Below are 27978 nucleotides of genomic sequence, written 5' to 3'. Positions count from 1 at the left end.
GCCCTTGAATTACTTTCCTGAGGGTTTTTATTTTCAGGGGGTTAAAAAAAAGATCTCCTGGTGACAGGATTTGGCCTCACCAACTGGCCTCCACTGAGCAACCAGGTCCAGGAATAAACCCTCGTTTTCCCTCAGGCCTTGAAAGGACAGAAATGCCTCCCTCATCTCACTTTTCCCCCCCTCCCCAGGAGTCAAATTCTTTGAAGAATGTGACCCTTCCTTCTTCCCCGAACCTTATTCTCGGCCTCCTCCCCTCAGTACTGAAGGAAGGCTCTCTCAAGAGAGATAGAGAGATTTTTACCTGCACTTTAGCTGAGGTCCTCGGCCGGGAGCCCGCAGCAGAGATGCCGTCAGCTTCCACCCGTCTGACCTGTCGGACTCATTCGCCGGCCTCTGGGACGGGCAGAGCTGCCAAGCGCCAAGCTGAGCGCCAGCCCTGGCCCGCCTGCCCGCCTCCCTGCTGGAGGTGCTGCTACACAGAGCCAGACAACAAAAGACACCTGCCTGCTCAGTGCTCAGGTGGACCCACCCTCCAGGCAGCCCCCACACCTGCCGGCCCTGACCAATGAGGCAGAGACATCCTTCCTATGAGTCACTTGGTTTCAAAAAAATGAAAGCTGGTGAAGACAAAGGAGCAAAGAGGAGAAACCAGGGGTGGGGGAGGATATCAGATTAAGAGCTGCAAAGGACCGGGAAGATCCAACTAGCCCAACACCTTAATTTTACAGAAGGGGAAACTGAGGCCCAGAAAGGGGAAGTGGCTTGGCCAAAATCACACAGCCAGGAAGTGACAAAGCTGAACTAGAACCCAGGTCCTCTTTCTAGCAAACTTCCCCCCTACTCCACCACCAGTGAACCAGGAGTTTGGAGAGATCAGACAAAGCCATTGGGAGCCTTAGGCCTTAATCGAATGCAGGTGGACTTGGAAGCCAGGATACCCCGGCTTTGAATCCTGCCTCGGATCTCCCTTTCTGTGCCTCAGTTCTCCTGACAGCATTGGACTAGATGACCTAAGGCCCTTTCCAGCTTTCAGTCTAGAATTCTGTGGTCTCTTTGGGTGTTCAAATTAAATTAAATTCCATTGAAGTCCATGAACCAGATGAAGAAACACACATCCCTCCTTTCTGTAGAGAAGCGGGGGGGCTCCATGCACAGAATGGTATATACACGGTCAGATGTGCTCACTGTATTCTTTGGGATTGCTGAACTTTGTATGTAAAATAAAGAGTCTGGACTAGGTGTCCCAGGAGCTCCCTTCCAGCTTTAGCTCTCTGATGTTCGAAGGCATTTCACATCTCCAGGCCTCAGTTTCTTCACCTGTAAAATGGGGAGGTAAGACTTCATGGCCTTCAAGGTCCCTCCCCGCTCTCCATCCATGATCCTCATCAAGAAAGCTGCTTAGGTGTCCCAGATGCCTGGAACACCCTCCTTCCTCACCTATCTCTTAGAATCCCTGCTCCCTTGGAGGCTCAGCTCAAGAGCCCCTCCCACCAGAGACCTTTCCAGCCCGAGGCATCAGTGCCTTCCCCCTCCCAAACTGCTTTGTATGGACTCTGGCTCTGTTTTGCATTTACTCATCTGGGCAGATGTCGTCTCTCCCCAGAGGAGTAAATAAGCTCGTTGGAGGCCGGGCCTCAGTCATTTTCGTCTTTGTACGTCTAACACGCGGCAGCGTTCAGGTGCAGGAACAAATAAACGCTTTTTGATTGTACCTGGTCTGATCGACTCCCTGCTCTCCGCAGGGCCCCTCCAGATCTGCTCCCAGGAGTCTAAGAAGCCAGGCTAAAGAGAGAGGAGGCCACGGCACCAGTGAGCTCGAGAGTGAACAGGGTCAAATTCCAGAGCTGTCAGCTGGTCTCTCCCTGTGGGTGGCTATTTAGGGAAGGCAGCTTCATTCCCGAAGCAGACAGACTGGCTGTCACTGAGGGAGGAATCCAGGAAAGGGGCAGAGCAGGGACAAAGCCAGAACAGGTAGACAGGCCGGAGACGCGGCCCACTGGGAAGGAGAGGCCGGCCGTGGCTGCTTCCGGCTGCCCCGGGATCGTGTTCCTGGCACCCACACGGTCCCCTCTCCCTATGGATGGCCAAAGGGTCGCCAGGCAGGCCTGTGCCCCTTTCTTGGGCACATCCCCACCCCCTCCGTCTCCCATCATCAAGGATCACTGACTAAGCAGGGCACTGTTTGTTCTCAGCCTGAATTATGGCCCCGGGCGCTGGCTGGCACAGCTGATGGGGTGGCTGGCGCTCAATCCTACAGCATTACCCAGCTGTTTCTCTGCCGTCCCAGGGCTGAGAAGTCCCAGCCATTTGATTTCTCTCCCTTTCCTCTTCATTCTCCAGCCTCAGATTCCTAGGGACCCTACAGTCTCTGGGGTGTGTTAGCATCTGCACAAATACTATGGATTGGCCAGAAAGGACACCAAGCAGGATGCTGAAACTCCAAAGCTCTCAGCCCTGAGTTGGTTGGTAGAGGAGATATGGATCTTCGGGTTGTGTGTGTTAGCATATGGGGGGGATTACTCTTAATGCCTTAGATTCAAGCTAGTCAATATAAGCAGGACCTCATAATGCATTAAATGCATTCTCATTATGCATTAAATAATGCGTTAAATTTCATAGAGGATAACCATAAAACAGAGGAGGAAAAATACCTCCCTTCTTTCTATAGAGAGGTGGGGGACGGCAGGTGTGGAATGGTACATATACTGCCAGATGTAGTCACTGTGTTGAATGGTATTGCTGAACTGGTTTTCTTTGTTAGAAGGGAGGGCGCATTGAGGCTATGGAGATGTTAAAAGAACCTCAATAAAACTTATTAACTAAAAATTTATAAAAAAAACTAATTTCCTGGAGGCCCCTACAATATTGGGCTAATTAAATCATAAGAGAAGGGTGAATGGTTGCGAGCTGCCCAGATGACTGAGGCTTTAGGGGTTTTACACGGTCGGCAAAGCATCTCCTCCAAAATCAGAACTCACGGTGCACACGGATGGGGAAGGGAAAGGCAGTCTGCTCGGGTCAGAGCTCAGAATGGCAGCCAGCGTAGAAGAGGCCAACCTCAGAGTTCTGCCCAGTAAGAAAAAAGGACCAGGCAGAGGTGGGCAGATCTGCTTTTAGTGGCTGGGCGTTGCCTGGCACGTCTACAACAACATGAGTCAGGTTCTTATCTCGGCTGTTAGCCCAACAGCATACCCTTCTTCTGGAGATCTCCAAGCCCTCTCCAAGCTGACTGAGAATGCTCCATCGCCCTCGGCAGCTCCCAAGGAGCTCAGCTCCAGCTCCCAGGCGAGGAGCCCCTGCCTGGAGGTCTCTGATGTACATAGGTGGGACGTGACGGGGATCTCAGTGTGCCCAGTGTTCCAGCTGGGAGACTAGTTCTTTCAGTCAATGCCCTTAATTAGAAAACCATCCACTGCTCTCCTCCCCATTAATCACCAGAGGAAACTTCTCAAACATTACCTTGACCCAAATGTTTCTTCAGACCATCTTCTATCCACAGAGATCCAAACTACTTAACATTTGGGGGTGGGGGGGAGGAATGGTCCACTTTCAGAGAGCCAGCATGGTGTGATGAATGGACAGGGGGCTGGGGTCACAAACCTGGCTTCAAATCCTGTCCCCAACACAACAGACGGGTGACCTCTCTGAGCCCTGGGCAGCTTGGAGACTTGAACTCAGTTACCGATGGGGCTGCCAACTGGGAGCACTCTGACATTTTAGAAAGCAGTTACATGGATGTAACAAAAACATTCGATTTTTAAAAATCAAAAAAGTTGTTTTTTTACTTTTAAGCAGTTCTAAAATAGGCCAAAATGAGAGTCTAATTGCTGCTTTCTTCAGTTTCTCTTTTAAAAAGTTCTCTTCACAAACAACAACAAAAAAAACCCACATATACATCCCCACTCCCAGTATTGGAGAGGTGGGGGACCATGGGTGTGGAATGCTGCATATACTGTCTGACTCAGTTAAGGTTTTGGTTAGTTTGGCTGAATTGCCTTTTTTCTCCGCTTCTGCTCACTGGGCAGGGCATGGGAGGAGGAATATATTCAGGAATGAAGGTGATATAAAAACAAAAGATAGGAATAAATGTTTTAAATTTAGAAAGGAAAAAAAATATCCTTAGTTAATATATACATAGTCATCTGATAAACCATTGGCCATAGTCAGAGGTGAGGAGTGAACAGCTGTCTAAATCCTGTGAAAAGCCCAGAATGTGAGAGTTGGAAAGGCATCAGCATTCACCTAGCCCAATCCACGCACAAAAAGAACCCTCACTCTTAACATAGAGGACAAGTGGATAAGTGAGGTTGACTATTTCAGATCCCAAGTGGGAAAAGGATTGTAGCATCACAGATTTAGAGCTGGAAGGGACCATTCAGGGCAACCCCTCATTTTAAAGAGAGGGAAACTGAGGCTGAGAGAAGGGCAGTGAAGTAAGGGAAGGGAACAATCAGGATTGACCCCAGGTCCCGTCAAGCTGTAGAGAAGCGCAATCTCGGTTCAGGGGGTCAGAGGCCACAGGACCTCAGACTGAGCTGGAATATATTTAGAGCAACCCTCTTATTTTACAGATGAGGAAATAGAGGCCCAAAGTGGAGGTGACTTCTTCTGCATGAAATCCTTCCTGAAGCCCTCCCTCCCAAACTGCCTTGTATATAACTTCTTTGTCTAGATTTCTATTTAGTCGCTTTATGCCTGACAGTCAGACAGACAGACAGACAGACACACACACACACACGTTTCTTGTCTCCCCCATTAGAATGCATGCTCCTTGTTGACTAGAGATTTCATTCTCTCTCTTGATTCCTCCAAGCCCAGCATGGTGCCTCACACATAGTGGGTGCTGATTATATGTTTGCTGACTGACTGCCCAAGATCATCCAGGTAGCTAACAGCACTGTCAGGACTTGAACCCAGGCCCTAAGATTCCAAATCTAGTACCCTTTCCACAGCCCCACAGTCAAAGTGATATCATCAGAGAAGTCCAGCATAAGGCAGGAAAAAACAAATCTCTCTCCTCTCTCTCTCCATGGAAAATTGTGGGGACATATGCATTCAGAGGTCCGGCCTCTCTGTGACAGCCACAAGGTATCCAAGTCTCAGACACAGCAGAGGCAGATGAGCCTGGGCTTGGGTGCACTGAGCTACTGGGGTCCTATGGGGAGAATGGGAGCTGAGAGATGGCCAATGGGCAGGAGCTCCAGAGGCTCCAGATGGACATCCTGCTCACTCCAGCCCTGACAGAGAGGGACCCAGAGGCTGAGGGGGCAAATGGATGGCTCCCCAGGGTGTAGGCGTCTCTGCCCTCCTGACAGGCTGGACCTGTGCTACATGCACATAGGGTGAAGGAGGGGGGACAGACAGACTGACTGACACAGGGGGAAAGAGAGAGAGAGAGAGAGAGAGAGAGAGAGGGAGAGAGGGAGAGAGGAAGAGAGAGAGAGAGAGACAGAGAGACAGAGAGGAAGAGAGAGAGACAGAGGAAGAGAGAGAGAGGCTGAGAGCGAGAGAGAGAAAAGAGAGACAGAGAAAGACAGGCTTAGAGAGAGGAGAGAGAAAGAGAGAGGGGGCAGAGAGAGACAGACAGACAGAGAGAGGAAGGGAGGGAGGGAGACATAGACAGAGAGAGGGAGGGAGGGAGGAAGGGAGGGAGGGAGGGAGGGAGACTGGTAGAATGAAACACCAGCAGACAAGACACAGAGGGACAGAGACAGAGACAAACTCACTAAGACTGAGAGACCAGCAGATAGAGAGAGGGAGAGAAGGAGATGGGGAAGTAGAGAGACAGAGACAGAGAGAAGAGAAAGAGAGAGAGACAGAGAGAGGAGAAAAACAGAGAGAGGGAGAGAGGGGGAGATAGAAAGACACAGGCAGTCGGACAGAAATCAGCCGACTTGAGACACAGACACACATATGCACAGATGTAGTCAAAGAGAGACAGAGACAGACAGACAGAGAGGCAGGCAGGCAGAAAAGACAAAACCAGAGAGACCACATCCTGAACCTTCCCATACAAGAAGACACTGCTGCCAACAGGCTAACACAAAGGGGTTTTAAAGCAGAGCCAATCGGAAACCAGATGGGACACCATTTAATGAACATTCCAAGGCCAGACAAAAGACAGAGACAGAGACCTAGAGATGGAGAGACAGAGACAGACAGGGAACATGTGGAGTGTGTGTGTGTGTATGTACAGGACCCAACTGTCCACTCAGCCTTAGTAACTCAGCCCCCAGAGGCTGATTGGAGAGCTATTCTCTCCCTGGTCCCAGCAAGTGATGGCTCAACCAGCTTCCCAGTGTCCCTGGGTACCCCCTGTCTCAGGCCTGACTTGGTCAGTGGCCATCCTGCCAGGGGAGGTGAGCTTCTCTCCTTCCACTCTGCTCTGGGCCGACGCCGCAGATCCGGTCAACAGGCCCCCAGGTTCCGTAGCGACTGAGGTGCCCAGAAGAATCGAGGACCTATGGAGCCCCTCCCCACTTCCTCTGGATTCTGGGTTTGTGCCTTGAGGCTCAGAGGATTTATAGTGGGAAGGAAGCAGAGATCTCATGTAATGTAACTCCATTTTAGAGTGCAGGAAAGGAGGTTTTACTCAAGATCCCATGGGGAGAAGGTGGCTGACCACGGCTGGACCTCAGGTCCTCCATTCTAAATCTCAAAGTTCTTGAAGTCAGTCAGTCTGTCTGTCTCCCTCTCCTTCACCCCATGTGCATGTAGCACCAGTCTAGCCTGTCAGGAGGGCAGAGACGCCTACACCCTGGGGAGCCATCTGTTTGCCCCCTTGGCTTCTGGGTCCCTCTCTGTCAGGGCTGGAGGGAGCAGGACATCCATCTGGGGCCTCTGGAGCTCCTGCCTATCAGCTGTCTCTCAGCTCCCATTCTCCCCATAAGGAGACCAAGAATTCAATCAACAAAAACGATCAGAGACAACAGGGTCTGCCCACCCTATCCTCTGCTAGTGACATAGGTCTCCTCACGATCCTTGCACAAAACACTGTGTTTCCCTACTCTGGTTATTTTCCCTGGCTGTCCCCACTGCCTGGAATGCTTCCCCTCCTCATCTTCCTCTTTCAGCTCCCTTCAAGTCCCAACTAAAACCCCAGAGGCCATAAGAAGCCTTTCCCAATCTCCTGGGATGTGAGTGCCTTCCCTCTATTAATTATTTCCAAATCCTCCTGTCTATGTCTTATTTGAATACAAATGTTTGCATGTTAGACTGTAAGTTCCTTGAGGGCAGAGATTGTCTTTTGCCTTTCTTTGTATCCATTGCACTTAGTACAGTGCCTGGCACATAGTAAGCACTTAATTAAATACTTGTTGGCTAACTGATCGCACGTGTTCACAAACAATGGACATGTCACGTACCTCTCCCTAGCCTCTAAATTCCTCTGAAAGACTAAGTACCCAGAACAGTGAGGAAACCCAGACTGAAAACCAGACAAATGCAATAGAGAGGTTTGGCTTTCAAGGGAGGACATGATGCAGTGGTCACCGTGGGGGGCCTGGACTCAAGAAACCTGGCTTTGATTCCTGCCTCAGATACTTCCTAACTGGTGTCACCCTGGACAAGTCACTTAACCTCTGTCTGCCTCAGTTTCCTCAAATGTAAAGTAGAGATAATAATAATAATAACACAACCTGAGTTGTGAAGATAAAATGAGACATGTGTAAGATGCTTCACAAACCTTCAAGTGCTCTACACATGGGAACTATTATCCCTGTCTTCAGGTATTTGAGTATCTGTCACCTGAAAGAGGGATTAGCTTTGTTCTGCCTGGCCCCATCGCACAGAACCAGGAGTAATGGGGAGAAACTGCAAAGAGGCAAAATTTTGGCTTTAGGTGGGATCAGACTTCCTGACAATCACGCTGCCCAACAATGGAGCGGGATGCTCGGGGATAACGGCATCCCCATGCTTTCGCTACTCAACCAGTGGCTGGATCCCACTGGGGAGGTTTAGAGAAGATTCTTGGTCTCTGAGCTGCAGGTCAAATCTGAGGTTGGGGCTGGACTCAGGGGCTGCATTCCCTCCCTGAACCGCCCCACACCCCCAGTGGAGTGGGTAGAAGTCTACAAGGCCCTAACAAGGAGAGAGAGGAGAGAGGGAGGGCAAAGAGGGAGGGACAGAGAAAGAGGGAGGCAGGGAAGGAAAGAGGGAGGAAGAGAGGGAGAGAAAGATGGAGGGAGAGAGGGAGGGAGTGAGAGGTAGGAAAAGAGAGAAGGAGAGAGGGAGAAGATGGGAAAGAGGGAGGGAGTGAGAGGTAGGGAAAGAGGGAGGGAGACAAGGAAAGTGGGAGGGAGGGAAAGAGGGAGAAGGGGGGAGGGAAGGAGGGAGAGAAAGAGAGAGAAGGATGGAGAGGGAGAAAGAGACAGGGACAGAAAGAGAAAGAGAGAGACAGAGACATAGACATAGACAAACACAGAGAGACAGAGACAGATTGCACTGGCCAGGAAGCAGAGAGAATCTCCTTAGCTTCACTACCACAGCCCTGCATGGCTCCCACCCACACCGTAGGCTGAGTCACCCTGGCTTTGCAGCTGATGTCCCCTAGCAGATGACAGCACTCATCAATATCAGCCTCGAGGCACAGCCCTGAAAGCGCCCAAACTGGACTGGTCAGGGCAGGTACAGCATCCCAAAGAACCATCTGTCCATCAGGCCAATGCTAATGCTAACATCCTGATCGAGGTGGGAGTGGATGAGGCTAGAAAGCCCAGACATCTTCAGGATTGCAGACTGCCTCCAGGCCTTGGAGCTTCCTCCAATGGAGCCCCACAGAACCCACATGAAGCCTAAAATAGGCCCACGGGGAGCTGGAAGGTAAAAGCAGCCAGGCGTGGCTACACTGCTATCCTCACCAAAAATGCCAATCCAGGTCATCCCTGCTTTAGGAAACAGAGGCAGCCCAGCACGATGGCTCAGACGACCGGGATAAATCCCAGAATCTGCGGGACCATCGATTCCGAGTGGGAGACCCCCCAGGCCAGCCTGCTCCCCAGGGTTTAAACCCAGATCCCAGATGCCTCCAAGTCTAACCTCTTCCCCCTGCAAGAGGCTCTGAGAACGAGCAGAGAAAGAGGCCAATGGACCTAAAGGAAACTTTGAACTAATATATTTAGGGATAAACAACCCAAAAATACTTAGGACCCAAGAAAGGGATTTGAGAGTCACTGCAGTATGACTATTCCCTGAAAATGGTGACCTAATAAGAAAAAGACATATGTATCCTTATTGGATTCAAATTAACTGAATGTCCCGGAGGTAACTCAAACTCAGCACTTAGGAAATAGGGCTCATTATCTTTCCTCCCAAACCCAACTCACTTCCAAGGCCAGCAAGGTGACTCAGGGGATAGAGTGCTGGGCCTGGAGTCAGGAAGACCTGAGTTCAAAATCAGCCTCAGACACCTACTAGCTATGTGATCTTGGGCAACTCACTTTAAAAAAAAAACGAAAACAAAAACAAAAACAAAAAATAGACAAACCTCTGCTTGCCTCAGTTTCCCCAACTATAAAATGAGGATGATAATAGTACCTCTCTTGTAGGGTGGGTTATTGTGAGAATCAAATGAGATAATAATTGTAAAGTGCCTGGTAGACAGTAAGCATTAGGGAAATGTTAAAAAAGAAACCTGGCTTTGGATATTTAGTAATTGTATGTCCCTGGGCAAGTCACTTAGCCTTCTGTTTGTCTCAGTTTCCTCAACTGTAAAATGGGAAAAATAACACGACCTTCCCTTCAGGGTTGTTACGAAAATAAAATGATATAATATTTGTAAAGCACCTGGTACACAGTAGGCACTACAGAGGAGGCTAGGGGGTGCTATAGTGCATAAAGTGCTGTGCCTGGAGTCAGGAAGACTCATCTTTCCGAGTTCAAATCCAGCCTCGAACACTTACTAGCTGGGAGACCCTGGGCAAGTCACTTCACTCTGTTTGCCTCAGTTTCCCCATCTGTAAAATGAACTGGAGAAGGAAATGGCAAACCACCCAACATCTTGGCCAAGAAAACCCCAAATGGGGTCACAAAGAGTTGGTCACGACTGAAACGACTGAACATCAACAACAAAGGTACTATAGAAATACTCCTCCCCATGCCTTCTTAAATCCTCTATTAATATCCAGAGCACATTACACACTCCAATCCATCCTTCACACAGTGGCCAAGGTGACACTCCAACAGTGTCCTCCCCTGCTCCATAAACTCCATGCCTCCCTATTACCTCTACGATCAAGATCAATTTCCCCATTTGGCACATAAAGTTCTTCACAGCCTTTCCAGCTGCATTCTGCATTTTAGGCTCTACCATTCTGCCAAACAGGGCTTCTGACTGCTCTTCACACAGGCCATCTTCCATCTCACCTTCTTTGAAAATCCCCAGTTTCCATCAAAGCTCACCTCTTCCGTGAGGCCTTTTCTGATCCCCCAGCTATTACTTCCTCCCACACACCTTGTATGTGTGCACACATGCACGTGTGTGTGTGTGTGTGTGTGAGTATGTGCATGCATGTGTATGCCTGCACTACCACACCCACACCCACCCCAGAATACAAACTTCTGGAAGAGCAGGGACCATTTCCTGAATTGTATCCTGAGCATTGTGCCTGGCATATAACAGTCATTTAATAAATGCTTATTAACTGACTGATACCGTGCTTTATGGATTTTAAGTCACTTTTCATACAACTATCTCCTTTAAGCCTCATTTTCTGGAGGTAGGCATTATAGTTAGTATTATCCCCATTGTACAGATGAGGAAACTGAGGCTGAGAAAGGTGAGGTCACTTGTCTATGGTTCTGGACAATCTTTAAGTGTCAGAATTGAGATTTGAACCTGGAGCTTCCCATCTCCCAAGTCCAGAGCTTTGTCTAGTATCCCACCCTGCTCTCATCAACTTCTTTTGGTTGTTTCCAAACTCTCTTCTTTCATGGCCTAACGCGTTGACCGTGAAGTCTACACCTGCTACCTTCCCTTCCCAGCCACCCATACCTTTCTTAGCCCCATGCAATCTGGTCTCAGCCCTCGCCACTCTGCTGAAATTGCATTCTCTAACGTTCTCAGTGACCTGGTTGCAAGGATCCTCCATACCCTATCATCTCCTTCCAGTCCCATCTCCAGGTCTGTTTTGTCAGTACCTAAATTCTCCCTCCTCGGCTTCCCCGACAATACAGTTTTCTGGATCCTGGCTCACTTCTCCAACCATTGCTTCTCTTTGTAGCTCCTCCTCCTCCTCCTCATTGGTGGGGTGGGGGGCAGAGGAAGGGGCAACTCCAAGACCCTTCTCTTGGGTCTTTCACCTTTCTCCTTTCTCCATTCTCCCCTCCTCAACGATCTCATCGGTGGCTTTACCAACTGGCCCCATGATTCTCAGAGGCATCTAGGTCACACAGTGGATCAGAGTGTAATCCCACCTCAGACACTCACTAACTGTGTGACTCTGGGAAAATCACTTTACTTCTGTCTGCCTCAGTTTCCTTAACTGTAAAATGGGGATAATAACAGCACCCACCTCTGGGGGCTGTTGGGAGGATGCCAATGTCTGGGTTTTGTTTTGCACGATTATACATATTTGGTACAAGATAGGCAACATGGTCTGAGCTAAGTGCTGGTAAGATCATATTGGTAGTTTTGGGGGAGGGGGAAGGATTGGAGAAAGGGAGCAGTTGCAAGCTGGGAACCCTTTGGGAGGCTGCTGCCATTCAGGTAAGCTGTGATAAGATCAATGCTCCTTTTCCTATTAATCCTGCCAGAAATGGGGATCATAATCCCAGGAAAGTTGTGTAAGGGCATGGACAGACCTGTGTCAAATGCTTTCCAAGTCAGTCATTAAGTTCTCACCCAAGTTATCAATTAAACCCAAAGCCAAGCTTTCCAGAGCAAAGACCTAGAACTGGCTGAAGCTACACCAGCTTATTTCCAATGCAGGAAGAAGGAACTTGGGCCTGTACTGGCTAAAAACTGAGGCACAAAAGAGGTTAGATGACTTGCCCAGGGTCACACAGCCACTACATGTCTTGGGCTGGATTTGAACTGAAGTCTTCCTGATTCTAGAGCCAGCGCTCCATACAATCTGCCACCTAGCTCCTTTGACTCACTTCTTAAAGAGGCCTATTCACTGAATGGGTGTTGCCTCACCCAAAGTGAGAACTTGAAAAGACCTTAGCTTAAAAAGGCCAAGGTCTCCCACTGCATCCTGAGTCATCTCCAGTCATCCTGATCTATATCTGATCATTGGTCTCAGATGGCTCTGGAGGAGACAGCGAGGCTGGCGAATTTGCAAATCCTCCCTCGCTTAAATCCAATTCAAATGCAAGTCACGTCATTATCTCTCTGGTGTCATGGTCCTCTTCAAGAATGAAGGACAAACCACATGCAGCCTAACAATAATATTTTGCTAACAAACCCAGGAGAAGCCCATAGGGTTGAGTAGTTAAAAAGCATTTCTAATGAGCATGTCATATGAGATTTTAAAGGGTGGAGGAGGCTGTATGGTTTAGGCAGGGTTGGGGAACCTTTAGCCTTGAGGGCACATGTGGCCCTCTAGGGCCTCAAGTGTGGCCCTTTGACTGGATCTGTTTGAATTGAGGACCTCCCTGGGCCTCAGTTTCCCTATCCATAAAATACAGGTATTGAACTGGGTGGTCTCAGAAGTCCCTTTGAGGTACTGATCTATGATCCTGTGACCCCTCAGGGCCTCTATTTCCTGCTCTGTAAAACAACATGGTTCAACCAGGCAGCCTAAAGGTCCTTCCTAGCTCTAAATGCATGACTTCATGATTAAAAATGTTAATTGAATGAATGATAGATTTAAAACATTCAAATAATATTACTTGAATCATTTGTTTCTGACTCTATTAAAAAAAAAAAAAGGGAATCCTTAGCCTCTTAGCCTAGCCTTTGTTTCTAAATAAATTCAAAGTCCTGGGATCCAAGGGCTTGGGTCTTTTGAGTACTTCTGAAAACCAGACCTGAAAGTTTCATGCCCACCCCCACCATGAGATGGTCTTGGTTAATAAGGGAACTCTGACAGCCAACCTTCTATCACCCTGGCTTAGACACTTACACTCACCTCGTGCAAGAGACTGGTGATTAGCAGAAGGGGGAAACCAAGTCCACAAAGGATGGCCGGTCATATTGAGTCAATGTTTCTCCTCCAAATGCCCACAAAAGGTCGAGCTGCTCTGGGTCAGCAGCTGGCCTCTTCTCGCTGGTGCCCGCTAGATTTGGGCCCATTCCCATCTCTCCTCTCCAACTGGAAGGCATCCTCTTTTCTTTTGCCAGGGGCTGGAAGGCGATGTTCTCTCTGGAGACCTAACAGGGAAAATTAATGGTTAAAAACCCAGAAAATGGAAAAAGAGGAGGAGAAAAGAGGGTGAGGAGGCTCTTGTAGTGGAAAAAGGGAGAAAAGAATCAGGGCACCCCACTTGCCCCACAATCTTGGAGAAATTATATGTCCACTGAAATTATCTGGAAACTCAGAGAGTCAGTGGATTTCCTTGGCTTCAGCCCCATACCCTTTTGTCTGGCTTCCCTTATCCCCAACCCTACAATGAGGTCAAGAACTGGGGTAGGAAGAGCCTGACGCCATGGCTGTCTATAATCTCCTTCCTGAGACATGAATTTGATGCAGAGTAAAATAAACAGAACTCCAAAAACAACAGGCAAGAGGCCTCCAACAAGGTAAATGAAAAGAAAGTTACTCAGAGTAACTGAGAAACCAATAATGGTCCCAGAGAATAGCTCTGGGAACCCACTTCCCTCCTCCTGGCAGAGAGGAGCAGGGCATTGATTATTGAGGCAGGATGCTGAATTAGTTGTCTGAGATCGGCACCTTCTCGGGGGTTTAGCCTTCATAGTTTCTCTTTGTTAGGAGTCCAATTTCCCCATATTTCCAGATGTGACTGCAACCAGTGCCCCTTCACCAATTCTGAAAGCTAACTGTGCCAGGAAGAGGTGAGAAGTATGGGGCAGAGAGGTAGAAGATACTGTGGGAATCCAGATTCCAAGCTTTCCTTTTTTGAGGCCTCTTTAGCGGACTTGTGTTAAGATTTCTTTAAGCCTGGGGATGTTTCTCCAGATACCTTCCCCTCCTCATCCTTAAGTATCCCCGATCCAGTCAAATATAAACCCCTTCAGCACTGGGGCTGTTTTTCCTGTGGGCCTCTCTATCCTCAGCACGATGCCAAGCACACAGTGGGAGCTTAATAAATGCTTATTAGGTTTGATGGGACTGAAATCTCTCTAAGCATAGGATTTGAGGTTTATAAAGTGGGCATTTAAGCCTCAGACAATCCTTAAAGGGAGGTGTCATTATCTGCACTTCCCAGATGAGGAAACTGAGGCTCAAAGAGGTTAATTCAATTAACAATTATTAAGCACCTGCTATGTCAGGCAGTGTGCTAAGGGCTGGGGATACAAAGACGGGCAAAAGACAACCCCAGCCCTCAAGGAGCTTACAATCTCATGGGGGAGACAACATGCAAAGAAATCTATACAAAGCAAGCTCAAGAACAAATAGGAGATAATTAACCCAGGGAAGGTGCTGGAATTTGTCCTGGAATCACAGTGCTGGGAACTGCCAGCAGCAGGATTCAAACACTGATCTCTGTAGACCTGAAATTCTAGACTGAAATCCTGTGTCCGTTAGCACCACAGAGCCTGGGGCCTGGAGTCAGGAGGACCCTAGGCCATCTGTTGTCCCAATTCTTATCTAGCCCTTGGTCATTGAATGGGCATAGATAAACTGAGACCTGGGAAAGACCTTAATTCAGGAAGGCCAATGTCAACTACTGCAACCTGGGCCACCCCCAATCCTCCTGACTTTTGTCTTACCACCGAACTTCTCCGGAGGAGAGAGACAGTGAGGCTGATGACTTTGCACAGCTCTGCCTCACTTAAATCCAATTCACACTCAAGACAAGACATCAGGCCTGTATGGTCATTAGTCCTGTACAAGAATAAATAACAATAACTGGAAGTCCTGAATTCAAATCTAGCCTCAGACTTGTATTAGCTGTGTGACCCTGAGCAAGTCACTTAAGCATGTTTTGCCTCAGTTTCCTCATGTGAAAAATAAGCTGGAGAAGGAAATGGCAAACCACTCCAGTATCTTTGCCAAGAAAATCCCAGATGGAGTCACGAAGAGTTGGATACAGCTGAAATTACTGAACGATAACAACAACTTCCATCTTTCTTCTAGGGTTGTTATGAGGATCAGTCCATCAATCAACATTCATTAAGCACCTACTGTATACCAATTGTTGTTGAGTCTTTTCAGTCATGTCCTACTGTTCATGACCCCTTTGGGACTTTCTCGGCAAAGGTGCTAGAGTGGTTTGCCATCTTCTTCTCCAGCTCATTTTACAGATGAGGAACCTGAGGTTAACGAGACAGGGTGAAGTGACTTGCCCAGGGTCACACAGCTAGTAAGTGTGAGGCCAGATTTGAACTCCCAAAGATGAATCTTCCTTACTTTATCTACTGAGTTACCTTGCTAATGCCACTATGTATCAGGTACTGTGCTAAATGCTGGGCTTAAAAGGAAATAAAAGACAGTACCTGCCTTCAAGGAGCTTACAATCTAATAAAGGAGATGTGTAAACAAACATATACAAAATGAGTAAAGCGCTCTAGAAATATGAGCTCGTATTATTATACCACATGAGAAGTTTAAGAGCAGGTCAAGACATCATTTTTGAGACCAGCATCTCATCCGAGACACCTGTTCTGAGATCAGCTCTATCATCAGAGCCCAAACTAGGAATTCTTTCCCCCCAGGGCAAAACAGTTGTTGAGGGGGAGGCACCCCATTCCCCAGGAGCTCATGACCTTGTGGGGATCATAGGGAGAGGTCCCACGGTGAGGGGACCCCGGAAGTAGAGCTAGGCAAGGGAGGAGGGAGGCGGGCAGGAGCCATGGAGGAGCTGAACTGTGACGTGGTGGAAGCTTTTCCCCTGAGAAAGAAATACACCACCAAATGTTGGCAACCCGGGACAAAGTCCCAGTGCCCCACCCTCGTTATGGCTCATCTACCCTAATACAAAATATGACAGATTACACCTATCACTAAAGTAAACCACAGACAAAAAACATTTAAGTGAACCAAGCTGTGACCCGGGGTAAGGAGACAAAAAAAATCTATTCCTGGCATTGTCTAAATATCACCTTCTAAAAAGAGATGTCACGTGCCCAGTCTTGAGCCTCACTTTCCCCAAATGAAAGATGGAGAGAAGAATCCCCTGCCTTTTCTCTTACTTCATAGGAATGTTATGAGACTAAATCAGGCCTTCTGTCTGCTGTGTTAAAAATTCCAGGCATCCTCATTATTATTCTCTTGGCCTGGGGCCTGTATGCCTCAAAGTTGGGGTGAAGTCATCTGCTAAGAGCCTGACAGGGAAAACATCAAGACGACCCAGTCCATCCTGGGATATCTCCCTTATCTACCCTCCTCCCTACCTCAAAATAGTCTCTCTGGCTTTGCATCCTTCCCTTTGGTCTAAGAGTAAGATAAATCTCCTTTCTCTTCCAAGAGCTCCATCTGGCCCTTGACATGTGGGTATCATGTTCCCAAGGCTTTGGTCCCTGCGCTCTGCCCTTCACAGAAGACAGTGGCCAGACGGCTGGCTCTGGAGCCCCAGGACGAGTAGATCCTTGGAGGCCAAACTGGACATCTTTGCAAGTAAGGAAACTGAGGCCCGGGGAGGTGAACCCAGGGTCACCTAAGAAATAAATAGTAAGCCTACATTTGAACCTCAGGCCTCTAATTCCAGATACAACACGCCTTCCAAACCCCATCTTATTTGGCAGACAAAGGAACTGAGGCCTGGAGAGTTTATGGCGGAGATTAAATTTGAAACCTCAGGTCTATGAGGCTAAATTATTGTTTGCATATCTAATCCTCCACCGTCACCACCACTTCCTCAGAGAGAGACAAGAAAAGATTTAAAAAAAAAATCCAAACATCCAATAGTAAGAACAAGATATGCAAAAAATGTATTTTATGAAAACACAGAATGATGGAAGACTGGACTGGGAGATAGTAAAGAACCCAGCAAAGAGAGGAGATCAGCCATTAAAAATGAGCTCGGCTATGATCCTGTAATAATGCCTTAGAGGGCAGGAGCTGTATTTTATTGTCTTTGAGCCCAGGAATCAATCAGTTAACAAGCTTGGATTAAGCAAGCACCTAGTGAGTGCCAAACCGGAGGCAGTATGTCACTATAGATAGAGATCCAGCCCTGGGGTCCAGAAAGACTCTAGAACAGGGCTGCTTCTGACCCATCATGTGGCCCAGGCCCAGGCCTTAAATGACTCACTGGGCAAAGGCCTCATTCAGGACATGAGGTCCCAGGTCCAAATCCTGTTTCTACTCCTGTGCACCTATGTGACCTCTGAGCCTCCTCTAGTAGCCTGTGAACTTGATCTTTCCATGGCCCAGGCATGTGGGAAAGTCTCCAAGCAGAAGAACTGGTAATGATCTACATTGGAATTTCCCTATATCAATGAAATCACAGGCCTACCTTCCTACCCCAGCTGTGCCTACTACATGTGCCACACACTGTGCTAAAATCAGGAAGATCCAAGTTCAAATTCTGCCTCGAATACTTTCTAGCTACACGACCCTGGGCAAATCACCCAATCTCTCTCTGTCAGCCTCAGTTTCCTCATCTATAAAAATGAGAATAATAGTCCCTACCTCCCAGGGTTGATGAAAGGACAAAATGTATAAGGGAATTTGCAAACCTTAAAGCATTGTAAGTACTATACCATAGCACAGGATACTGTATACAGTATATGATACTATATACATACTATGCTACAGATACAATGTTACATATAGCCTTGAGTAACTAAAAGGAGATATCACAGACTCTTCTTTGGCACAGGGAGTCAGGCACCGTGCTAAGTAGCCAGGGTTACACAGAAAGGCAAACCACACGGTCTTTGCCATCAAAGAGGTCATAGTCCAACACGGGACATGACCTGCAAACAGAAACACGCAAACCAGATTCACAGATACACGGCTGTTGTTTTGGTCGTGTCCGCTCTTTGTCACCCCATTTTGGGGTTTTCTTGGCAGAGACTCTGCAGTGCTTTGAAGCTCATTTTACAGATGAGGAAATTGAGGCAAATAAGGTTAAGTGACTTGCCCAGGGTCACACAGCTAGGAAGTGTCTGAGATGGGATTTGAACTCAGGAAGAGATAACTCCATTTACTGTGCCACATAGGTGCCGTACATGGAAGTTATCACAAATTCCAAATGCTGACCATGCCCAAGGCACATAGTCCTTACCCTCAAGCAACTTACGTTTTAATGTAAACAAATATTTCTGAGCCTCAAAAAAACACGCACAAAAGGACAACTAATATACATATTTGTAAGGAAATATGGAAAAACCTACGTAGAGAAATGCCAAGTGACATCATTCAGTACACACAGACCAAATTATGTAATCCCTGTGTGATTTAGAAGATCATTGTGAGGCACAGAGCTCAGGAATCTGACCTCAGACTATTACTAGCTATTTGATCCTGGGCAAGTCACTTAACCACTACCTGCCTCGGTTTCCTCATCTGTAAAGTAGGGATAATACCAGTAGTAAACCCATCTACCTTTCAGGGTTGTTGTGAGTCATAAAATGTTTTGCAAACTTAAAGTACTATGTAAATGCTAGTTATCATGATCATTCTCATAGATTTAAGAGCTAAACAGGATCTCAGGGGCCATCCAGATGCTCAGAGGCCCCTCATTTTTACTGGAAACAGACTCAGAGACAGGAGAAGAGACAAGCCCAGCATCGCAAAGCTTATAAATGGCAGAAATGGAATGAGGTGAGGCTCCTCCTGTCTTGCCTCACTTTCATCTGTCTTGCCAGTGCTCCTCAGCTTCTTCTTTGAGCCCTCCTAATCCTAGGGCCTACTCTCTATTGATTATCGTCAATTTATCCTGTCTATATCTTATTTGTACATAGTTGTTTGCATGTTGTCTCTCCCGTTAGACTGGGACCTCCTTAAGGGCAGGGGCTGTCTTTTACCTTTCCCTGTATCCCCAGTACTTAGTACAGTACCTGACAAACAGCAGGTGCTTAATCAATGCTTACTGGCTTTTCTGATTGAGCTCAGTGCCCGGCACGTTTAGTAAATGATTATTAACTCTGTGGAGAGGTGGAGCCAAGAAAAGGCAGGGACTCACCTGAGCTCTCTCCCAAATCTCTCTAAACACCTTTAAATAATGCCCTAACAAATTTGGGAGTGGCAGAGCCCACAAAAGGACATGGTGAAATAATTTTCTAGAAGAAGACACTTTAGAAGGTTGGCAGGAAAGGTCTGTCCCACCTGGATAAGAGTGGAGTATAGTTCAGTGCAGGCCACACCTGAGCAGATCTGGCTCCAGCGCAGACCCGGCCCCAGCAAACCAGGAGCAGGCCTTGTGAGCCACTGAATCGGCAGTGGCAGAGGCAGCGGCAGAGGCAGCTTCTAGAGCTCACAGCCCACAGATGGTAAGGGGTTCGAACAATTAGTCAGAAGGAGATTACAGGGGTCTCTTTGTTAGCACTGAGGCAGGACTCTGTCGCTTTGCCCATACTCAGATCCCGATCACAGTCCTGGGTGGCAGTTCCAGGGCAGAAGGAAGATTAGTATGGTAGAGCTTGGGGTAGCAGTGGAGGGGAGACCCTCCTCACAGTTCCAGGACAGAAAAGAGTGCTTGTGGTCACCCACAGACTAGAGCACAGGCCAGGAGAGTAGTAAACCCATCTTTCCCTAAATCATACCACCTTAAAAAAACTGAAAATTTACAGGTCCCTAGCAGTGTCTCTGAAAATAGCTGCACAAAAAACCTGAAGCTTGGGACAGTGAGCCTTCCATCCTAGAAGCAAAGCCCCACTTTAGCAAAGAATTAAAAGTCAAGAAAGGGTCTGGAAAAATGAACAAACAACAGAAAAAATTCTGACCATAGAAAGTTACGACTGTGACAAGGAAGACCAAAACACATTCAGAAGAAGACAGCAAAGTCAAAACTCCTACATTCAAAGCCTCAAAGAAAAATATGAATTGGTCCCAGGCCACAGAGGAGCTCAAAAGGATTTTGAAAATCAAGTAAGAGAGATAGAGAAAAAATTGGGAAGAGAAATGAGAGGGATGCCAGAAAATCATGAAAAACAAGTCAACAGCTTGGTAAAGGAGGCACAAAAAAATAATGAAGAAAATAACACCTTAAAAAACAGGCTAGACCAAATGGTAAAAGAGGTACAAAAAGCTAATGAGGAGAAGAATGCCTTGAAAAGCAAAATTGGCCAAATGGAAAAAAGATATACAAAAGTTCCCTGAGGAGAAGCTACGCCATAAAAAGCAGAATTGGCTAAATGGAAAAAGAGGCACAAAAATTCACTGAAGAAAAAAATTCCCTAAAAAGTGGAATTGGCCAAATGAAAAAGGACGTACAAAAGCTCACTGAAGAAAATAATTGCTTAAAAATTAGAATTGAGCAAATGGCAGCTAATGACTTTATGAGAAATCAAGAAACAATAAAATAAAACCAAAAGAATGAAAAAATAGAAGACTGTGAAACATCTCATTGGAAAAACAATTGACTTGGAAAATAGATCCAGGAGACATAGTTTTAAAATTATCGGACTACCTGAAAGCCATGATCAGAAAAAGAGCCTAGACATCGTCTTTCAAAAAATTATCAAGGAAAACTGCCCAGATATTCTGGAACCAGAGGGAAAAATGGATATTGAAAGAATCTACCAATCACCTCCTGAAAGAGACCCCAAAATGAAAACTCTCAGGAATATTATACCCAAATTCCAGAGCTCCTAGTTCAAGGAGAAAAATACTGCAAACAGCCAGAAAGAAACAATTAAAGTATCATGGAGCCACAGGCAGGATAACACAAGATTTAGCAGCTTCTACATCAAAGGATAGGAGGGCTTGGAATATGATATCCTGGAGGGCAAAGGAGCAAGGATTACAACCAAGATCACCTATCCAGGAAAACTGAGTATAATCCTTCAGGAGGGAATGGACATTCAATGAAATAGAAGACTTTCCAGCATTCTTGATGAATAAGAAATTTGACTTTCAAATACAAGACTAGAGAGAAGCATAAAAAGGTAAATAGAAAAGGGAAATAATAAGGGACTTATAAGGTTAAACTGTTTAAATAAGGTTAGACTGTTTATATTCCTACATGGGAAGATGATACTTGGAACTCATAAGAAATTTCTCATTACTAGGGCAGTTAGAAGGAGTATATATAGACAGAGAGCACAGGTGTGAGCTGAATATGAAGGGATGATATCTAAAAAAATAAAATTAAGGGGTAAGGAAAAGGAATGCACTGGGAGAAAGGGAAAGGAAGAGGTAGAATGGAGTGAATTATCTCACATAAGAGGCAAGAAAAAGCTTTTACATTGGAGGGAAGTTGGAAAAGGTGGCGGGGAACGCTTGAACATTACTCTCATTGGAACTGGCTCAAAGAAGCAATACACACTCAATTGGGCATGAAGTCTATCTTACCTTATAGGAAAGTAGGAAGGGAAGGGGATAAGATAAAGGGGTTGTTATAGAAGGAAGGACAGACTGAGGGAAGTGGTAGTCAGAAGCAAAAAACTTTTGAGGAGGTACAGGGTGAAAGAGAAAGAATAGAATAAATGGGGTAGGGGAAGAAGAATAGGATGGAGGGAAAAAACAACCATAACTGTGAAAAAGAAAATTTAAGCCAGGTTTCTCTGATAAAGGCCTCATTTCTCAAATATGTAGAGAACTGAGTCAAATTTATAAAAATGAGAGTCATTCCCCAATTGATAAATGATCAAAGGATATGAACAGTCAATTTTTAGATGAAGTAACCAAAATTATCTATAGATGGAAAATGCCATCCACATCGAGAGACAGAACTATGGAGTCTGAATGCAGATCAAAGCATACTATCTTCTCCTTTTTCTTTTTTTTTATGGTTTCTCCCTTTTGTTCTGATTCTTCCTTCACAACATGACTAATGCAGAAATATGTCTACTAGGATTGTACATATATAGCCTATATCAGATTGCATGCCATCTTGGGGAGGGGGAGGGGTTGGAGGGAGAAAAAATTTGGATCTCAAAATCTTACAAAAGTGAATGTTGAAAACTAAAAATAAATAAATAAATAAAATTTTATTTGCCTCCTTTAAAAAAAAAGCTATCCATAGCACTATGAAAAATGCTCTGAATCACTATTGATTAAAGAAATGCAAATTTAAAAATTCTGAGGTGCTACCTCAAACCTATTGGATTGGCTCTTAAGACAGAGGGGGGAGGTGACAAATGTTGGAGAGGATGTGGAAAAATTGAGACATTAGTTCACTGTTGGTAGAGTTGTGAACTTAATCTATTAAACCACTCTGTAAGGCAATTTGGAATGGTATCCAGGGAACTATAAAACCGTGTATGCCCTTTGACCTAGCAATACCCCTACTAGTTCTGTATCCCAAAGAGATAATAAACAAAAAGGAAAAGGACCCATGTGTACAAAAATACTTATAGAAGCTCTTTTCTGATGGCAAAGAGTTGGAAATTAAGGGGATGTCCATCAATTGGGGAATGGCTGAACAAGTTGTGTTATATGATTGTGATGGAATACTATCGTGCTATAGGAAGTGATAAGGAGGATGCTCTCAGAGAAACCCAGAGGGACTTACATTAACAGATGCAGGGTGAAGTGAGTAGAGCCAGGGGAACATTGTACACAGTAATAGCAACATTGTAGGATGATCAGCTGTGAATGACTTAGCTACTCTCAGCAATCCAAGAAAACTCTGAGGGACTTATGATGTAAAATGCTATCTATCCCCAGAGAAAGAACTGATGGTGTCAGAATACAGATGGAAGCATACTTTGGTTTTACTTTATTTTTCTTGAGGGGTTTTTTTGGGTCTATTTTTTTTTTACAATATGACTAATATGAAAATATGTTTTGCATGACTACACATATATAACCTATATCGAATTGTTTACCTTCTCAATTAGTGGGGTGGAGAGGGAGGGAGGGAGAGAATTTGGAACTCAAATTTTTAAAAACGAATGTTAAAAAATTGTTTTTACATGTAATTGGGGAAAAATAAAATACTAAATAAATATTTTTTAAAAAGAAAAAAAAATGCCAGGTACCTAATAGAGGCTTAAGAAATATTTATTGACTTTTTTGACTGAGCTCAGTGCCTGATACCTAACAGGTGCTTAATAAATGCTTTGTTGTGTACAACCTATATCAGATTGCATGCTGTCTTGGGGAGAGGGGAGTGGAGGGAGGGGGAAATTTTAGAACTCAAAACCTAATAAAAGCAAATGTTGAAAAAAAATACATTTTTAAAAAATGCTTTGTTGAGTGATAAGAAATTCATTGTTTATACTGCACCATGTTATGTATCTGCTTTTGTTTTAATGGTTCAGTTTATAACTTTAAAAAAACATTTTTAAAGGAGATAATTGGGCTATATTTAATGTTGAGTAATGTGTCAATGTTGTTCTTAAAAAAATACAATTAAAGCTGAGTTCTCCCTACTCACAGGCCAGATCAGATCCTACTTTGATCAGCAAACATGAGACTTCATTTCTTTAGTTTCTGACCAGGAAACAACAACCTAACGGTCGCTTCTTTTTTTTTTTTTTTTTTTTACCTCGTTCCTTTCCTTTTTTAAACATTTTAAAAAATCAATTCTATTTAACAAAAGCAGATTTCCCCGTCCCTGCTCCCTCCACCTTTGGCACAGCCCTGGCCACTTCTTAGGGCAGCAGCACAGACAGTCACCAATTGCAGCCACCATCCTAATCTAGTAGAAAGATCAGCCAGGGCACAATTGTCCCATCGATCGCCTCTTGGCTTCCCAGCAAGGTTCCAGAATGCCCTTAGTTGGGGCACCTAGGGCCACCCAGCTCCACTCAAACCCACAGTCCCCCTCCCTTCAGCTCCTTCTGCCAAGGACTGGACCAAGATGGTGGCACCTCCAGCCCTCCCCATCCAGTAATCATCCTGAAGGCAAGCAGGACATTTCTACAGTCCCTTCTATTATGTGCCACAGAACACCAAGTGGACAGAAAATGGTGCCATAAAATGAAATGTACAGAGGGCCACAGAGGATGAGAAAAAACAAAACAAAACACAACACAAAATGGACAAAACTAAAAACAAAATCTAGGAACCCCATCTCCTGAGCTTGTTTAATAAAAGACTATCAGGGCTGGGAATTCTTCATCTAGCTCTGAGTCTACATACTACCTTCATCATGGTATTTAGGGTACAGCCAAGTCACTGTACGGGTGTATGGAACTGCCAGAAAAGAAACTCCTTCCACCCTAATCTACAACTTGGGATCACAGATTCAGAAGGAGAAAGGATCTTGGGGTCATCCAGCCCACCTCCTCATTTTACAGATGGGGAAACTGAGGCCCAGAGCAATGAAATGAACTTGTTTCCAAGATCACACAGGTAAAGCCACTAAGTTCAACTCTTTTTCTACTGCCCCAAAGCCAGGGCTTCTTCTACTATGATACATTGTCTCTGTAGTCTTAGAATTAGTTGTTTCATTGGAAATTGAAGGTCAAGTAACCTACCTGGAATCACAAAGCCACCTCTGTCTGCCTCAGGTTCCTCATCTGTAAAATGGGGATAATAACAGCACCTACCTCCCTGGGTCGTTGTGAGGATCGGAATCAGTTAACATATATAAAGTGCTTTGCAAAACTGAAAGTGCTACAGGAAAATCTAGTTATAATTCGGTATTACAAAGAGGCTAAATAATTGGCCCATGGTTAGAGAACTAGGAACTGACAGAGGCCGAATTTGAACCCAGGATATAGGATTACCCATTTAGAACTAAAAGGGAAATCAGAGTTCCCCGTCTCATCTAAGCCCTTCATTTTAAAGGTGAGGAAAATGAGGCCCACAGTCAAGCCACTTGCCCAAGGTTACAGCTGTAGAAAAGAGTAGAATCTGAATTTGGGGGAGGCAATTGGGGTTAACTGACTTACCCAGAGTCATACTGAAGAGGTTTTGGGGTGCTTGTAGATGCACAGAGACACCCCAGTGTCTGAGGCCGAATTTGAACTCAGGTTCTCCCGTCTCCAGGGCCGATGCTCTAACCACGGTACCACCCAGCTACCCCTTGGAACCTGAATCTGAACTTTGATCAGCAAACATGAGAGACTTCATTTCTTTAGTTTGTGACCAGAGAGGGTCAGAAACTAGTCCTCTTGCTTCAAATCCAGCACTTTTCCTTCTGTATCATTCATTCTGCCTCAATTCCTGACTCAAGGCTGGCACCCACTCTCCTCTCAGAATAGCCTTCTAAGGTTTGCCTCATTCCCACAAAGATCCCACTCCTGGGAACTGCTAAAGGTCTCATCCCCATTTTACAGATGGAGGTAAATGACTTACCCAGGGTCACACAGCCAGCACAAGTCTGAGGCAGGATTCTGAATCCAAATCTCCCTAATTCTGAGTCCCTTAAGGCATGAGGCTTCAGTTCATTTTTGTCAAGGGCTTTCTTCTTATCCCGATTAAGCCAGGTGGCTTACACAAAGGGAGACAAACACATAAACGAAGTTTCTGACTAGCAGAAATCCTGACCTGGAGCCTTTCTCGCAGTTTCTTTGCACTGGACACTTTGCAAAGTGACTGGTAACCTCCCTCTTTCTCTCTTCCCCTTCGCACCCCGGTCCCACCCAGACACCCTGAGCCTCAGGGCCCAGGCAGCAAAGCCATATGGCTCCCTCCTCTGAAGATCCACCCCGATCTGCCCAGTCCCTGGGAGAGGCTTCGACAAGCCCGGACAAGCCCAGGCACAGCCTCAGAAATCAGATTTCCCTTCCCACTTCCCAGGCCCCGGTGCTGAGGGGGGTAGGGGAGCCCTTTTGCCTGCTGTCTGGAGGCCAGGGAAATTCAGGCCGTGGTTTGCCCCGGCCCCAGATGGAAGGAGTGGCGGCTGGCTGCCGCTTCCTTGGACACACTAAGGGAAGAAGCAGCAGGGAGGGGGTGGAGAGGAATGGGGTGGGGGGCTGGGGCTAACGCTGCTGGTGAAAGTGGAAGGAGGCAGGGATTCCTCAAGCCTGGATCACTGGCGCAGGCAGGGAACCCGCAACTCGTTAAGTGATTGGAAAAAGCAAAACTGGCGACGGAGAAGAATACTGCAGCAATTACATCACGAAACCACCAGCCCCAAGAACTGGAGGTTAAGACACAAGCCATTGATCTGGCCGGTCCCCGCTGAGCCCACTCGTGGCTCCCGGCCCGGTCGCAGGCTCTCCAAGCTCCTCTTCCCCTTGGTCCCGGCGGTTTGGCAGCCCACAGAGGGCACGCTGGAGGCAGGCAACGCGCACCCAAGTCCTCAGCCTGCCGTGCCCTCTGGTCCCCTCCCAGCACCTGGACTTCCAGGGCCATCCCGGGCGCTCCGCGTACCTACCTCCTGTCCTTTACCAAGCGAAGCAGCGAGCTCCCGCAGCTCCCCAGCCCAGACCCAATGCGGCCAATGCCTTGGCCCGCGGCCCCAGACACAAGGGCTGAAGCCTAAGACATGGCCAGCCTCCCCCTATTCCCCATCACGTCGGGAGCTTAGCGCAGCGACGGCGGCAGGAGGGAAACAAGATTCTCATAAAGAAAAAAAAAACAAAACCACAACAACAAAACCTGAAGTTTTCCAAAAGTGCTCTACCGCCTTCCTTTTTTCACTAGGGAAAGGGGGTGGAGGAGAGAAACCTCAAGTTTTTTCTCTATCTTTTAAAAAATTGCTCTTTCACTCTTTTCCCAGTAGTCTAGAAGGAAAATTTCTAAAGAATTAGTTTACCTAAAAAGCTTTGCAAACCTTAATGTGCAATATGAATCGCATCTAACAGTAGTAACCGTAGTAGTGATCGTAGTAGTACAGCCCAGATCTACTGTGCACACGTTTAATGGACGCACTGGAAAGGAATAAAATTTGCTCTACGGCTGGCTTTGGAATCCCAGTACAATTCCTGGCACACAGTGGGTGCTTAATAAATGCTCGTTTCCTTCCCCGACCGCCTTGAGTCAAAGAAAACAAAAAGTAGAAACCTAAGGCACTGAACAGGAAGGGACCGCAGAGGTTAAGTCACCAGTCCCAACATTCTAACGAGGAGGAGGGGGAAAAAAAAAAGGACCCGAGAGGTTAATGAGTGGCCCAAGGTCACCCGGCTCGGATTCGAACCCGCTGTCCCCGAGAGTTCTCCAACTCTGGCCAGCGCTCCTCCGGCTTCCCTCCCCCGGGTTCCTTAGCCTATCCCACACTCCCGGCAGGCTCTCCCAAGTTCGGAGCCAGGGAATGAGGAGGGGGTTCGGGGAGAGGCCGGGGGACCCGGCTGCGGCCGGATAGCCAGCTCCTCCTCCTCCTCCAGGTGAAGGCTCCAGAGCAGCCCCGCCTCGAGCCGATGCCCACCCGCCGCCGGGGAGGACGCACAAGCTTACCCGCCCGGGGCGCGCGGTGCTGCGGGACGCGCGGGACTCCAGGACGCGCGGGACTCACTCCAGGACGCAGGGCTTCGTCCCGACGCTGGGCTCGCTCCGCCGCAGGACGCCCCCGGGAGAGGCCAGCCGAGCCGAGGGGAGGCGGCCGGAAGGCAGAAGGGACGAGCGGGCCGCGGGGCTCGGGCAAAGTTGAGCAGCTGGTGCAGTGGCCGCCCGCCGCCCGCCGCCCGCCGCCCGCCGCCCGCACACAATGACATTGTTGGGAAGCTGTGACTGCGCGAACTGCCCAGCTCAGCAGAGTTCCCCAGTGCCGCAGCCCAGCCTGCAGGAGCTCCGCATCTTAGCATGTGCTGGGACTTTTAAAGGGGAATGCAACCTCTGGGGGTGGGGGAAGGGGGAGGACGGAGACAGCGAGCTGGCGAGCGAGGGAAGGGGTGGGGGGAGGGGGAAGGGGTAGCTGCGGGCCAAACTGTATTACAGAATCTCAAGGGCAGAAAGAAAAGAACATCAAGGT

General features: G+C 47.0%; 1 long non-coding RNA gene across 2 annotated transcripts; it reads right to left on the bottom strand.

The window, feature by feature from the left end:
- Positions 1-27524, bottom strand: LOC114029527. Of its 2 annotated transcripts, none has more exons than XR_003567503.1 (3): positions 27465-27524; positions 13071-13312; positions 1-1317 (listed from the first exon to the last, which is right to left on the bottom strand). It is a non-coding gene; the product is annotated as an uncharacterized LOC114029527 (long non-coding RNA). The 2 variants fall into 2 exon arrangements; XR_003567502.1 differs by lacking the exon at positions 27465-27524 and adding an exon at positions 25422-25665.
- Positions 27525-27978: the final 454 nt, after the last annotated feature.

Source organism: Vombatus ursinus, unplaced genomic scaffold, assembly GCF_900497805.2.
Source record: "Vombatus ursinus unplaced genomic scaffold, bare-nosed wombat genome assembly UNPS02014932.1, whole genome shotgun sequence".
NCBI lineage: Eukaryota > Metazoa > Chordata > Mammalia > Diprotodontia > Vombatidae > Vombatus > Vombatus ursinus.
This window is presented reverse-complemented; position numbering and strand designations above follow the sequence as displayed.